This window comes from Lepidochelys kempii, chromosome 8 (assembly GCF_965140265.1).
Source record: "Lepidochelys kempii isolate rLepKem1 chromosome 8, rLepKem1.hap2, whole genome shotgun sequence".
In the NCBI taxonomy this organism is placed as follows: domain Eukaryota; kingdom Metazoa; phylum Chordata; order Testudines; family Cheloniidae; genus Lepidochelys; species Lepidochelys kempii.
In genome coordinates, this window is record NC_133263.1 from 20,864,208 (window position 1) to 20,880,801 (window position 16,594).

At 43.1% G+C, this 16,594-nt stretch overlaps 1 protein-coding gene across 1 annotated transcript in view; it reads left to right on the forward strand.

The window, feature by feature from the left end:
* Window positions 1-16,594, forward strand: part of NEURL1B (neuralized E3 ubiquitin protein ligase 1B) — a 212,544-nt gene that overhangs the window by 64,152 nt on the left and 131,798 nt on the right. The gene's annotated exons all lie outside the window — the stretch shown is intronic.

A 16,594-nucleotide genomic window follows, 5' to 3' on the forward strand; every position in this document is an offset into this window, starting at 1 on the left:
TTAGTATGGACCGGGGCTAGTTAACCGCATGGTTTTATTGGTAAGAGTGTGCAACAAACATACTGGAATTAAAAATATTTATTTCTGTTCTTCTGTCCAAGGCAATCCTTTATGGGTTTTGTTCCCAGCTCTGCTATATATATGATATATATTTAGTGTGTGAGGTTGGGTGAGTCACTGAACCTTTGTGACTTTATCTCGTTATCTGTAAAATACCCATGATTATAGTTATCACCTTTTGTAAACCGCTTTGACTGGCCTTGGCATAATTCCATAAGCAATTTACCTACTGATGCGGTTAATGGCTACAGTTAAGAGCATCAACTTGGTTAATTATAATATGGGAATTAGGTGCTAAGCCAAAAGTGTGGAGACACAGAAGACTTTTCCAGGAAATATAGCTGTGGAGGTGCTCATTGAATTTACAGTTCCATATATTGTTGGACTGAATTTCTGTGCTGCTTTTGTTGTTGTTTGAAGAAGCTTATAAGATTTTTTCAAAAGTGCTTCCATGAGTTAGGAACCTAAATTCTATATTCAAAAGTGGTTTAGGCTTCTAAATTCATTTTGAAAATGAGATTTAGGCTCCTAAGTTACTTAGATGCTTTTGAAAATTTTCCCCTTACTGTTTTAATTAAAGCATTATTTCAAGCAATTGCCTGGAAATACACTGTAATGTCTTCAGTGTGCTTGTTGATAGATCCGTTTGGAGCTGAAAGACTCAAAGTCACACCCTTTGTTGCACCTCCACACTCTGTATGTGTTATGATCATGTCTTTGTTAGTAGCTTGCTGGCATCAAGGATCAGGCATCAAGACATCGAGGGCCTGCTCCTGAGGCAATGCTGCTTATTCTTCTAGCTTGCGCGTTTCTCTCTAGATCAAAGTTGACCTGACCCACATTTTCATTTGAATTTTAGAGATTGTAGAAGGGGAAAGAAAGAGAGAGACTTGAACAGGTTTAGCTGGTTTTAAATGAGTTTATAACTAACAGAATAATGCACAATTAAACTGGTTTTAAAAAAAAACCCCACAAACCTGTGCAGGATGCCCAGAAACTGCATTGTGAAAAAGTTCATTTCTTTCTTGTCTACAGTGATTTGTGAAGGAACTTAATGCTCATGAACATGAGAGTGGCTTTGGCTTGACCCTGGCATAATACAGTCTGTTAGCTTCTCCCACGCAACCCTGCCCAAACACCTTAGTCCTGATCCACAGCACCACCTGCGTTGCCAGTCTCTGGCTCACCATGTAACTTGGTCAAATCTCCTCAACTGATTGATCACAGCTTTTCATGGGGCTGTACCAAGCTCCTTTGCCTCCTCAGGATCACACTGCTGATTGCAATTATCCTTAGCTTTTGCCTTGGCTCTACACCTGGGGGAGCTGAGGGGATTAGCCAGAGTTTTCAGAGATGCAAGAATATTTTCATTGTATATTTTTAGGCACACATTCCTTTTAATAGAACAAATGCTTTTAGGGTATTGTAAAACCTGTGACAGCTCCAAGAGTCTTATCACTGGACTGAATAAGGTACAGTTTGAGCCTCCTGGAGAGAGGAATGGAAAAGGTTTCCCCTTCCTTATGTTTTTGCTCCAGCAGATACTTGACTGGAAGTGTGTGCCACATGGGAAGCTTAAAGCAGGGCAATCTCCCTGACCTCAAGGGACTACATCTAATGGGGAGAGAGTCGAGGCATGCTCAGTCTTTGGCTACTCTGATGAGACTATCATCAAGATAACAGTATAGCTGCTAATTATGGTGTTGACTTTTGTAATATGGACACCTGCCCACTTGGAATTTAACTGAGACCCACCAAATTTATTTCACGTAGAGCCCTCCCCCCGGCTCCCGTCCCAAACAGCTATCAGATGGAAACAACTTTTATTCACTACTGACCTCGACCAGATTTGCAGCAGTGATCTAGAAATGATGGAGTCTGTTATGTCCTGAGTCAGCCAGTTCTTCGCCTGTCCCAAGTTTCAAAAATAATTATCTGCCCGGTATGTTGAATAACTCCTTCTCCTTATATGTCTCTTACAGTTTTTTGGGAACTCCATGTCATAAGGAAAAGGTACATTAGCACAAGCATTTCATCTGCGATTAGTGTAAATAACCCCGGCCTCGAATGTTATTGAGATTTTCAGCTTGGTTTTGTTAAGACCCGTTGCTGAGGCCCAGCTATCTTGGCTCAGGTATAAACAGCTTATCTGGGATGTGGGGTACCTCATTTTGACAAAAGTTCATGAGGCCTCACTTGCATTGTAGCAATGGGCTTCAAATATGCTCCTTTGTTTGTTAAGGAACTGCCAGTCTGTAGGCCTGATCTTGACCCACTGAAGTCAACGGCAATATTCCCATTTGCTTCCTGAGTACAGGATTGAACCCTAAAAGAACAACAGCATGACTCTTCCTCTTGGAGTGAATCTTGGACATAAACCACAGACAGTTACTTTCTGTCTCTGGAATGTTGTAGCAATTTCTAGATAGGTTTTCTTGACATCTTGTATTATTTACCATATACCTTTTCCTCTTTCTTCCAAGTTCCTGAGACAGCATTGCTTTTCTGGCTTATGTACATAGCTATATGAATTAGAGAGATACTGGCTGTACTTTTAATTGAGTGAGAGTCTCAAGTAAGATTTCTTTTTTTTTTTAATTATTGAAACAAACATTTTCAAAGAACACTGTATTATCTTATGGTGCAATTGTTACACCCTAGTAAATTTGCTCTTAATAGTTTAACTGGCATTTAGATAATCTAGTGATAATACTAATATTTGGCACTTAAATAGTGCTTTTAATCCCCCAACATTTACTAACCTTGACTAATTAATCCTCCAACACTCTTAGGAGATATGAAGATCTTGCTGAGTCACAGAAATGTTAGATGAATTGTCCAAGGGCGCAGAGAATTAGTCAAGACCATGGATTAGAATTTAGAATCCTAGTCCTGTCTGGCTGTCTCCTTAACAGTTAAGGAATTTCTGTAAATATGTCAGGAAAGCTAATTTGTATCTAAGTAATGCACAATAATTGGAGCAATTAAAATTGTTTAGAGTTAAGATTAAGAAGTCACTTCATGAGTTGATTGGAGACCTCCAGGGGATTCTGTTTACTATAATATAAATATTTCTAGTTCTTATGCCACATCCATCCTGGTAGTTTGAGTGTTTGTATTGGAAAACTGGACCAGAAGCGGAATATGCCGTGCCTCTAGATAGATCTAACTCATACATGGGCAGTAGTGACTGAATCTCCTCACCAACTGGTATTTGTTCACTGACCTGTATGAAATGAGCTGGTGGTCTCAGGGCTGTCCCCAGCAGATGGATGTCTGTCACAAAAGCAACCCAAACTTATCTAACGGACATCCTTGTTGGTAAGCATAACGGAGAGACCAAGGATCGAATGGAACCCAGAAAGGGAAATCGGGCTTGTCTCGTTTATGTGACAGTGGTTGTGGTAATTCTGTGTTGCAGCCTGTGTTGGAACTATTCTGTGGGGTAAATAGATGATTCCGGTCTTGAGGGTCATCTCAGACCTTTTGGCACTGAAGTCAGATTTCAGGAGGAAAAAATATATCATCTGGCCTTTATTAATTGAACACGAAACAGATAAGAATATGTATATGCCGAAATAAAAACTGTTCAATGAATGCAGTGTTGAGCTGGATTTGGCTCAGTTGCACCAGTGTAAATATAGTAAACTCCATAAACTTCAATAGAGCTGTTCCAATTTACACCTGCTGAGAACTTGGCTCTCTAGCTCTAATTACAAAGGTGTTCAGAGCTAGCCTTATCCACTGGCTAGGGCACTGTGGTGGAGAGTTAAAAGACTGGGGTTCTAATCTTGGCTCTGGCACTGATCTATTTTGTGAGCTTGGGCAAGTTGCAGAACTTCTGGGCCTCAGTTTCCCCATCTCTAAAATAGAGATGATAGGTCTCGTATAGCAATTTTCAGTTGTACATCTAAAAGCACATTACAAAGGAGTTAAAGGTTTTTGAAGGGGTAATAATACTTAGCCATCAGGAACCTCCTTCTTAAAAGTTAATGAAATGGAGAGTTACAGGTATTTGAGGCAGTTAGTGATATTAAACAATGCATGTTTGCAGTATTGATGATCACCCAGTGCAGTAATTTTTTCGCCATTGTTCTCTTTGTTGGAGGTGGGTAATGAATACACAGTCACCTGGTGCAATTGTAATTGATCCCCCTGTGCCCATATGGTAGACGAGTCCCATTTCTGTCCTTTGGGAATTTGAAACCACTCTTGTTCTCGGGTTGGGTTTCCCTGAGGAGAGCTCAGATACCCAGCACAGGAACCTCTCCAGGAAAACTGCCTCCTTAGCAACCAGGAAAGTGGCAGGCGTCCTTCTAGTGCTTGGAACTCAGACTATTCCAGGGCCAGCTGCTGCTGCTGTGTCCTTCTCCCCAGTTTAGGGCTTGAGCGACTGATCCTTCCCTGGCTGCCATGATGGAAAGAGGCTTTGTGGAGATAAGTGGCTCAGGAAAGCGTATGGGCACTTACGGCACAATGTCTCTGAGAAACGAAGCAAAGACTGGGAGGGGCAGCCATTTCCAAGGTAAGAAATGGATCCTCAAAGCATGCCTTTAATGCTCTGTACCTAACACTGCAAGACTTGATTTACCAAACACAGGTTTGTGGGAGTCTGGTCATCTACTAGTCGTCGTTTCTGAAGCATTAATAATTCATCTAGAAGAAAATGCATGAACCCCAGGTCCTGATCGCAAGTGGGCATTAAAGATCCACAGCAACTTTGATATTGTTTAGCCCCAGTGTCCTGGACAAATTCTAATGCTTATGTTCTGCCTCTTAACAGAGGCTCAGTTGTACTGGGTTATGTGCTATTAAATGGCTGTTCCCTTCCACTGGAGGGATGACTCTGCCTTTTTTTGTAAATCGGTATACCTCCATTGACTTAGGTGGAACCAAGCTGATTTACATCCGCTGAGAATCTAGCTCCCCATTTGGAGTGTATTTGGGCTATTTCTAGAATTTTCCTTTTAAAATAGCAAAATGTCTACCCATCTTCTATGGGGCAGAAACCTAGCTTCCTACCCAGTTACTGGCAAAGGAAGAATGTGTGCTATAGAGTTCTGTGGAGCATGCTCAACAAGCACGAGAGCACTGAGCAATTCAGTTTGACCCCATCTGCTTTCTCCCATCTGCACTTATTACCTGGTGTGTGAGGGAGGTACCATTGTACCATTCAGGACTCTGTTCGTGTTGCAAAGTGAGGGGAGGTATAGCTTCAATCTGACTCTTCTGACCGGAGCCATCTGTAATGAGCTGAATTTGTTTCCTATCAAATTGCATGACGTTTTGTTACACTGTGTTGTCTGGTGCCAGAGCTCATAGGAAAAGGTGGATCGTACGGAGAATTGCTCATGCTTGGATTTTGCCTCTCTGGTATAGGCTAGGGGGAGAACCTTCCCAGGCCTCAATTTCCCTTTGCAGTGTGTCAAGTACCCAGTGTTCTTTAGGACCCAGATGATGTTAACGTGCAAATGATTGGATCTGTTCTCCAGTCTCCCATAAGTTGATTTTAACAATACCTGTAAGCCCCTCTCACCCAAATGTCTGTTGGCTCACAGATATTGCCAGCCTAAAGAGAATAGAAGCGTAATTTTTTGTGCTATAGCTTATGGACTACATGGGCTCTTAATATTCATAGGCTAAAGTGAGTTTTCTGTGCTTTGAGACACATTCTGCTCTGCAGATGGCAGATGGACGCTGATCTTGTTGTACACAAGATGAAATGGTTTAACCAGGGGATTGATATGTGCAAGTCTGATCACCTCTGCCTCACTAGGCTGTTAAAATGTGGCCCAGGAGCTTGTTAAGAAACAGTCCTTCCAGTGCTCCCAGACTGAGGTAGAACACATTTGCCGTTGTGACATTGAAAGAATCCTTTTTGGTGCTATTTTGCAGGCTCCTATCTGTAGAGCTTAAGTAAAATAAATACACTATCAAATCCAGCAACATTGTGCTCTGCTAATGGAACTCCAGCTCCGATAAGGCGCACAGCTGTCCTCAGCCCTTCTTTAAGAATTTAAGAGCGGCCATACTGGCTCAGACCAAAGATCCATTTAGCCCATTATCCTCTCTTCCAGCAATGGCCAATGTCAGGTACCCCAGAGGGAATGAACAGAACAGGTAATCATCAAGTGATTGATCCCCATTCCCAGCTTCTGGCAAACAGAGGCTAGGAACACAGTCCCTGCACATCCTGGCTAATAGCCATTGATGGACCTATCCTCCATGATTTATCTAGTTCTTTTTTGAACCCTGTTATAGTCTTGGCCTTCATAATATCCTCTGGCAACGAGTTCCACAGGTTGACTGTACGTTGTATGAAGAAATACTTCCTTTTGTTTGTTTTTAAACCTGCGGCATATTTATTTAATTTGGTGACCCCCTAGTTCTTGTGTTGTGAGAAGGAGTAAACAACACTTCCTTATTTACTTTCTCCACACCAGTCATGATTTTGTGGACCTCTATCATGTCCCCCCTTAGCTGTCTCTTTTCCAAGCTGAAAAGTCCCAATTTTATTATTCTCTCCTCATACGGAAGCTGTTCCATACCTCTAATCTTTTTTGTCACCCTTCTTTGAACTTTCTCCACTTCCAATATATATATTTTTCAGATGGGGCAACCACATTTGCGTGCAGTATTCAAGATGTGGACATACCATGGATTTATATAGGGGCAATATGATATTTTCTGTCTTATTATCTATCCCTTTCTTAATGATTCCCAACATTCTGTTAGCCTTTTTGAATGCCGCTGCACATGGAATGGATGTTTTCAGAGAACTATCCACAATGACTCCAAGATTTCTTTCTTGAGTAGTAACAGCTAATTTAGACCACATCATTTTATGTGTATAGTTGGGATGATGTTTTCCAGTGTGCATTACTTTGCATTTATCAACACTGAATTTCATCTGCCATTTTGTTGCCCAGTCACCCAGTTTTGTGAGATCCCTTTGTAACTTTTTGCAGTCTGCTTGGGGACTTAACTATCTTGAGTAGTTTTGTATCGTGTGCAAATGTTGCCACCTCTCTGTTTACCCCTTTTACCAGATGATTTATGAATATGTTAAATAGTACTGGTCCCAGTACAGACCCATGGGGGACACCACTGTTTACCTCTCTCCATTCTGAAAACTGACAATTTATTCCGACCCTTTGTTTCCTATCTTTTAACCAGTTATCATTTCATGAGAGGACCTTCCCTCTTATCCAATGGCAGCTTACTTTGCTTAAGAGCCTTTGGTGAGGGACCTGGTCAAAGGCTCTCTGAAAATGTAAGTACACTATATACACTGGATTCCCCTTGTTCACATGCTTGTTGACCCCCTCAGAGAAATCTAGTAGACTGGTGAGGCATGATTTCCATTTACAAAACCCATGTTGACTCTTTCCCAACATATTATCTTCATCTATGTGCCTGATATTCTGTTCTTCACTATAGTTTCTACCTGCAGCAGATTGATCTCCCCAAAATTGAGGTTAGCTAACCATCACACCAATCTCCTTGGATGCCACTGTGATTTTGAGGCTTCTTCTTTATGTTAACAAGACTTGTGTCCTCTTCTGTAAGCTCTTTTGTGTTGCTGACGAATGGAAAGCTTGTACCGGTGGTGGCTTTGACACACTGAGTGACCTTTTCTTTTTCAAAAAGGGCCTTCAGAAGTCATATTTTGGAATTTTGACCTTTTTTAATAGCACCCATCTGAGAACTCTAAATGCTTGCAAAGGTTGATTCTCACAGTACTTCCCTAAACCACATTGTCTCCATTTTACAGATAGGGAAACAGAGGCATGGACAAAACTTAAGCAAGTCATTAGAGGTCAAGCAGTGGGACGGCGGCTGAGCTGGGAATAGGACCCAGGAGTCCTGTCCCTGTTCACTTTCTTTACCACTAAACCAAACTCCATCTGACAAAGTTTGAGCACATGAGGATCTGCAGAACAAGCACATAGGTTTGGGACTGAATGGTTTTGAGAGAGATCTATATTTTATAGAAGGAACTAGTAGCTGAATGCCCATGCTGTCGCACGGGCATGGCAGTTGGGCCAGGTAATCCACCCTCTGTGTAGTCTGCCTCACAGAACCAATGAAATTGTAAGGGTGATGACTGGTTGAGTTACGTCTGATATCACAGTGGTCTAGGACGCTTGGCATGGCATAGATGCACGGGCATAATTTGCAAAGTCAAAATGGCCGAAAACTTAAGAATTGGATGGAAACAGATCATGTATCTCAATGATTGAACCTAGTGACATTCTGAACAAAAAGAGCTCAGCCATGCTTATAACTGTTTCCATCACTTCACTGACATTCTAGGCTTCAGTGTGACAATTCTGGAACCTTATATATTGATACCTGCCTTTTCTCAGAGAGGTTCAAGGCACTTGGCTTTCACTGTGTACCTCCCACAAGATGCCCATGGCTTGCAGGCATCTGCTCTAGCCATACACCCTCTTGTGGGTGTTTTGGTTAGGTGACAGTGCAGCTTCACTTCATACCAAGAAGAAAAGGGGAGCTGAATATAGGAGGTCGGGTGTGTATAACGTATTCATTCTGTCATCTTCCTGGGCTGTCTTCATTGCCTTTTTGTTTTCTTGAGACATTTTGGAGCAAATCGGTACCGGCACATTCTGTTCTGTGGCTCAGTGATTAGCCTGGTTGTAGGATACACAGAATAGCTGCACTTTAAGTTTAATCTCTCTTCATCAGATTAGTTATCAGGTTGCAGCCTGTGGAGGACGAGGTTAGCAAAATGTAATATGCCAGATATATGGGCTATGCTGTTTATCTAAAACCTGAAATCCTAAACCCAGCCACCCAGGCATCAACTGTAGGATTGCAGCGAAAGAACTTGTTACGGATTGTTCTCTGAGGAATCATGTTAGCGAAGGGGCTGCTATCATTGGCAAAGAGCCTAAAACTGGCTCCAATTAAAAAAAAAAAAAAAAAAAATCACAGATGCCTGAAGTCTTTACTCTGTTTTTGCTTAGTCCTTCTGCAGGGAAAAAAATGGTATTGGCATCAGTCTCTGGGGTTGTCATTTGGGCACCTGTGCTCGCAGCATTGCATCCTGCTTAAAAAGGAGGAAGACAAGAGTCAGGAGCTTTGCAGAATACTATCCAATTTGGCCTCTGATCACACATTTACTTGCATCACTTCATATTTCCTTTGTCTGACCTTTCCCCTTGAATGCTAGGCAGTCCAAAGGACCTCTGTGTCCATATGAGATGCACGCTATGCACTTGGATTATTTCTTCACAAACCAGATTTACTGCTTATATGCACCCCAGCCCTGAACTGAAGGGACCCTTTCTGTGAAAAAGCAGCAGGATTTGTCTCAACCTTTCACATTTGTCTCCTGGGAGTAGAAATGATTTTGCACAGGTCTGTGGGGGGCGGGGGAGCGGATGGGGTTTCCCCTAGCTAGAATCTGCTTTTCTTACCCTCAGCCTCTGACAGTTCTGAAAACAGTCCGTGTTAGCGCTATGAAACCAACCAAAATAAAACAGCAAAAAAGGGGAGACGCTGTATACATAATAAAATCTCAAAGAAGCAGCAAGTGGTGGTGGTGGGGGGGGGTTGTTTTTTTCATTTAAATTGCTAAATCCTGAAGTATAGGTGCTGGAACTAGGGGTGCGTGGGGTGCTGCAGCGCCCCCTGGATTGAAGTGGTTTCCATCATATACAGAGTTTACAATTTGGTTTAATGGCTCTCAGCACCCCCACTATACAAATTGTTCCAGCACCCCGTCCTGAAGCAATGAACAGGCAAACTTGATCTTCCCCATTGTCATTTCTTGATTAGAAACCTCTTGACCGAATGAGCCTGAGAATGTGGCTTTGTGGGTCTCTGTTTAATGATAAGATTCTGAGGGCGCAGGAGGTGCTGGGGTTAGAGGAGCAAGTTTCTTTATGTTCCAGATGGTCAAAGCTGCACACAATGAATCTCATATGTGGCAGAATTCCATCCCAAGGCCATGATCCTGCAGATGCTTACAGCTGAGCGAATATAGTGTTTATTGCCATAGGTAGTCCCAAATGAATTTTTTGGGGCTACTCGTGGAAAGTAGTGCTGTTTTGTAGGGAGAATTTACAGACTTGGGTCCTAAGTATCTTTTGTAGCCTTAAGGGTCCAATCTCACAAGGTTCTGAGCATCCTCCACTCACACTGACATCTGTGGAAAATAAGGGCAGTCAGGACCTACCTCTCAGGAGATGCTTACTACCTTACAGGTGGAGGAAGATGTGCAGGAACCTGTTTCTAGCCTAGCTATTCCTGTGAAGAGCAGGCTAGAAATGTCTATAATCTATATATCTACGCAGGCTAGTCTCTGTCCAGTAGCCCACTCATCTCTCTGTTGAGTTTTACATTCCAGAAATTCGGCTGGATCACTTTCCACCCCCTCCCCACTCTTTGTTTTAAAAATGTGAAATCTCTGCTAACGTGCCAACCACAACAAACAATGGAGCATCCTGTCTCCTGCTAATCTTCCCCTGTCAGCTCTCCCTTGGGCAGGGTTTAGCTCTGGGGATGGATCCTAGCCTGGGTTTCGGATATTTGTGCACTTACACTTCGGAGAACAGTGATAAACAAACAATTCCTCTCCTCTTCTCCCTGCTTCCCGCATGGAGCAGTGCCTAATTCTTGCTGTGTATGGGCCTGGAGGCTGTTTATAGACCATACTGCATGTTTGTGCATGGAGTTCATCTCCCCTAGTGAAGACAGATTAAACAGCAGGGTGAATAGACCTCTTATGTGAACTGTGGGATTTCTAACATAGATATGTTGCCAAGACCAAGTCAGACAAATTGGTAGCACAGCAGTGTTTCTCATTAGATGTACATGGAAATTCCTGCCTCACTGATAATGCAGTTTCCTTTGCAATGGAAACCATTTGGGAGTAGCCATCAGGTCTGCATTCAACAGGCTGTGCTTTGTCCCTCTCCCTTTCTTTTGGACGTCACTCCTCATATACCCCTGAGAGCCTTTGAAATAAAGGTACAAATCTTTTGTATTAGCATCCGAAAGCCACCTTGGGTATTAGCATGTTGATGTATTTTGCTCAGTGGAAACCAGATTACTGTGGCCTCTCTTCTCTGGCTCAATATGTTACAAATGGCAGTGGAGTATATTTGCTGGGCCAATGGTTGTGGTTCCCATCTCCTGACCTGTGGCAAATTATTTCAAAGCATGCACATACAATTACCTGCCTTCCTGCACACAATGGCTTTCTCTGCTACAGGTATTGGCCATTAAGATATAGCTGTCCGTATCCCAGTTTAAATTGGTACCATTGGATGTGTCTCTGTGTTTCCTTGCTTGATTATTCCACAGATTATTCTCTTAATCCAGAGATCTCTCCTTTTGCCCTAACCTTGGGGTATGTCTGCACTGCCTCTGAGTGAGCCTCCTAGCCCGGGTCTGCAGTCCATGCTAGCGGGGTATGCACTCAGACTAAACAGCCATGTGGACATAATTTTGGTGTTGCGACTCGGGCTGTAGCTTGGACTCTCAAGCCTTGGGAGGGAGGGGCCTAGAGAGACTGAGCTCCAGCCTGAATTGCAGTGTCTACACAGCTATTTTTAGGCCACTAGCATGAGCCCTGCTAGCACAAGTCTGTCAACCTAGGTTGGCTCCCTGATGAAGTATAGACACATCTGAAGTATCTGCCCTTTCCATATTTTTCAGTAGTACCAGAGCGGAAGGATGGACTTGTGACTTAAGGCACTGAACAGGGAATCATTTCCTGACTCTGCCACGGACTTTCTGAGAGACCTTGGCTAAGGCACGTAACTGCTCTGTGCCTCAGTTTCCCCTGCAAAATGAAAGTAACAAGTATGTATATAAAATGCCTGTCACAGTTGGGTCCCAATCTTGGTTGGGGTGCTACTGTAACATAAATAGTGTCCAGTATTAATTCTCGAGACAAGCACCATTCAGTCTCATTGTTTGAGCCAGTGTCTATGTGGTAAATTTTCAAGGAAAATCCCAGCAATAAATTCAGCGAAGGGGTGCGGAGCAAACTGGGTGGGTCCTTTGGTTCCTGCCTGCAGAATGAAGCAGACATTTAGCATTCAGATCCATGTCTCCTTTCTCCTGCTGTCCATGACGCGCACATACAGCTCATACAAAGAGGTTAATGTTTGTTTAGTTTGTTACTAAAAATACTATTGCTGTATTTGGCGGGGGGCGGGGGGGAGTAACAATCTGATAAGCCACACAATCCCACTGCAGCAAAGGGACTTTGTGTGTGTGGCCGTCTAGACGGTGCGACTGGCTTCAATGGCTTTTGCTCTTGGGACTTCTCGACTTTCTTTGTGTTAGGAGGAAGTCGCCAAGCAGCTAGTATTGTTCTGGATGGGGGGAAACCTTTTTTTCCCTCTTGTTTGGATGGGGAGCTTGTCAGGGATATCTTTATTCCATCATGCTGGACTTAACAGAAACTAAACAAATCTTTCCCCTGATCTGTACTGTGGCTATGAGTTATGGGTTAGACACGTTGGCATCACGTGAAAATGACCCTTCTTAGTTGACTGCAGATGGTTCTCTGAAACCTGCAATAGTGACACAATGGCAGTTTGTGCTTTGGCAATATGAGAAGATCACTGTGTTTTGAGTGATCTTGCGTGAGGGAGATGTAACAAGATGCCACTTTAGTTTCAGGGCTGGTTTAGTTTCAGGGCGATTTGCCCGTAGAGCTGGCCTAGATGAGCATCTCCCAATTTTCTTGTGGAAGCAAGAAATGCTAGCACTGTTCTCCTCCCCATTGACTCCTTCCCCTGTAGTGTAGCCTGTAGGGGTGTTGCATTGTTCCAGCAGCTGAACCATATGGGCCAGCCACAAATCAGTCTGCGAACTCCTTCTAGTGAGGATCACATCTATAGATAACCTGGGCAGCAATGACTGGCTGTCAAGATGTGTGGGTTTTTTTCCCATGGCTCATAGATAGTCACCCTAAGATGAGGTCATATGAGACTGGGGAGGCCCTGGCAAGGTTAGTTTATGTGAATTTCCTGGCTGGTGCTCTAGAGCAGAGGTTCTCAAACGTGGTCTGCAGAAAACCGTGTTCTGTGAGCTCCATTCAGGTGGTCTGCGGATAGTTCCCTCTAAGGTGTGCGCATGAAGGGCCACCCACCTAATTAGTGGAGCTGCACAGGCATGGCTCCACTAATTAGGTGCCTGGACCCTGGAGAAGACACACATGTAAGGTGAGGTGGTGGCCTTGGGGGGAATAGGGGAGTAGGTGGGAGGGGGCAGCAGGGTGAGAAAAGAGGGTGGTGGTGGTGAATTTGGGATGTGCAGGGCTGCAGCAGCCAGAGAAAGAGGCGACTTTCCCCAGCTCCAGGGCTGTGGCTGCTGGGAAGTGACGGCCCTCCTTCCAAGCTTCAGCTCTGTGGCTGCTGTGGCGGGGGAGAGAGGGAGAGACCCCTCCCCCTTCCCAGCCGCGGCTCAGGGGGCTGCTGCGGCAGGGGACAGAGGGCACATCCATCGCATTAGAAAGGTAAGACTACTGATATTGAAATATGAGTTGTGTGCTTTTATTTGTAGAACAAAAGAGTTAATTATTATTACATTTTTTCTTACATATAGCGCTGTTATCCAAAGCGCTTTACAATAGTTGGAAAGATCATTAAGTGGTCCGCTGAGACCCTCAGCAATTTTCAAGTGGTCCGTGGGAAAAGAAAGTTTGAGAACCACTGCTCTAGAACATATAATGAGAATGATTTACCTCTTATGTAGCACCTCTCTGTTGCTACAGTAACATATTCATAGGAAAGCTGTCAGGATCAGGACATAGATATTTAAGCCAAAGTTTACTTCAGTCAGTGCAAGGTGTTATGGGATACTTAGCCAAACTGACCTATACCTTTACTATAATCTTGGTCACTTATGCTATTTGTGCTTAATGCGTATGAATATACATGGTGTGGAGAATACATATTATTCTGATATATATGCTAGCCAGCATGTATTGGTCAGCAGTCAGTGAATGGATACAGAGCCTCTCCTTACACATGCTCATACTCAAACAGCCTTTTGTCTTTATTCGTAGCCAGGGTGGGACCTAAAGGCTCTTAATGCCCACTGGCATTGGTACATTTTCTCTTATCAGATCCAACCAACTTACTATACCCAATGCTCTGCTGTCATGGTATTTATCCAAAAGGTATTGTCTGGGGTTTCATAAGAAAGCTAAGAACATGTTGGTTATTAATATCATTGTACAATGCATGTGTTAATGTTATGTTTGAGATTATGAATTCCTTCTGTATGATTTGCTAGAACATGTTGAAGACTAGACAGGCTAGCTTAGGTAATGGTGATAAAACCAGTCTGTGCTAGACAAATGAATGTGAGTTTACCCCAGTTCAAGTTTTAGCAGTAAACAAAGCCATCAAGCTAAACCAGCGCCTGGTTATCCTGATCCTGAAATCAAGAGACAGATGGTTCCTGCCTATGGTTGCCAATTCTGGTTGGACGTATTCCTGGGGGTTTCATCACATAACATAATATTTAATTCAATATTAATCTTTAATTCCTGGAGACTCCAGGAGAATCCTAGAGGGTTGGCAACCCTATTCCTGTCCCACTTAAGACACTGAATTCCTAGGAGGCCTTCGTGACTTGGAAGACCAAGACTATCCCATTTGGGGATGTAAGGAACAGAGAGACTCTATTTTTATTCTTAATCTTTGGAGACAAAGGAACCAAGTGATTGGATCTCTGTGATGGATCCTGGGCAGTAAAAGCTGGAAAGAAGACTATTGGTGAGAGAAACCATCTTGAACTAAGATGGTATCTTGCTAGATTAAGTCTTAGTCTTTTAGGGGGTGTGTGTGTGTGTGTTCACTTTTATTTGCTTGTAACCATTTCTACCTTTATCTCTTTTATTTGGTATCCCTTAATCCCTGTTCTTTTATTAATAAACATGTTTTGCTTTCATTATAAATCATCAGTGCTGTGTAAGTTCAGTGAAGTGTGTGCATCTGGAAAGCTGACAGGTTGGAGTGTTTTACTGTCTCTGTAGAGGCAGCGAACCCTAACTTTTTATCTGTGAGGGTCTAATGAGGGGGACTTGTCTCTGCAATAGGATGGCTTTAGGGCCAGCTCAGGGCTGGAAAGGTACTAAGGTCAGCCTGCAAGGTGGGCAAAGCCAGGTTGGGCAAAGCCAGGATGAGGCTTGTGAGCTGCTGGCCGCCTGTGTGGGTCAGAATTCTGGACCAAACCTGCGCAGGATTACAAAGCAGATGGTGATCAAATCCCTTACTGGCCTGGGTGAACCTCAAAATGTCTCACAAGGTGGTCTCCTGCCTGCTATAATGTTTCTTTTCACTCTATGTGGATTTGATCATTTGCAATTGTCTTTGATGGTTTTCCATTGATTGTTCTGGGATGTGACAAGCACAGACAATAGAACCTCGCCAGCTGACTAGGAAGGGGTTGCAACTCCCTCTTTCTTGAATTGGCCATCACCGAGACATGTTACCGCGGTGAGTAATTTTTATTCCAAGTCTATACATTTTTACTCTAAGTCTGTATTTCAATATAAATACATTAGTCTTGAAATATTATCCATCCATACATCTCACAATGATTGAGAGTTTTGACAAGTTATGAGCTTTCTGTTGATACCTTACATGTTAGTCTCAATGGATAAATGTCCTGTAAGATGTGTTTGGTGTAGTGAGTTTGTCAGGTCTTAGGGGAGAGGAGTTTGCAAAGAACAGGAGACCCTTTGCCAAGGGGTGTCTGCGTCAGTCTTTTAATGACTACGTGGTGTTGAGAACTTGTTTTTACCTCTCATCTGATCCCTGGGGGCACCGTATTTACTTTTGGGGTGTTGGGAGCAGTAGCCAGTTCCTTTACACACACCAACCTAGGAAGAATGTCTTCTTGACCAATGGTATGTTTTTCCTATAAAGTGGCATTTGTTTTTATCTTGTGAAAATACAGATGTGTCTCTGTAAAGATAGCATTTCCCTAGTTAAACATCCTGTACTGTCTGCTGCAAGAAGCACTCACTTCGCTATATGGATTTATTTGCCAGATTTACATGACTATTAAAAGGAAAATGAAACTGAAAATGAGATTTTTATAGGCCTCACTTAAATCCACAGAAAGTTTGGTCAATTCAGCTTCTGCCTCCCTGACTCAACCATTGTTCTGTTGGGAGTTATGTAGCAGGTTATGTAGCTGCATCAGGTTGCTCCTCGATGTGAATGCTTCTCATTGGACAAGATGAATTTAAAAGTACATGGATGCAGTAGGAATGATTGAGGAGAAAGAGACGTCGTTGACCCTGAATTTCCTGGCTCTTGTTGGTTCATTTGACACAAAGTGTTATATTGCAAAACCTTTCTTTTGAAATTCATTGTCCCCACATAGTGGAGGAGGAACAGCATGGGCCAGAGATAGGGATGACTAGCGCATCATAAATTTACATAATTGCCCCTAAATGTTTAGGGGACATGGTCATGTTCTGGGGTGCAATCCAGACCAGTGAGGGGTTGTCATTACCTGCCTTGTAACCCTG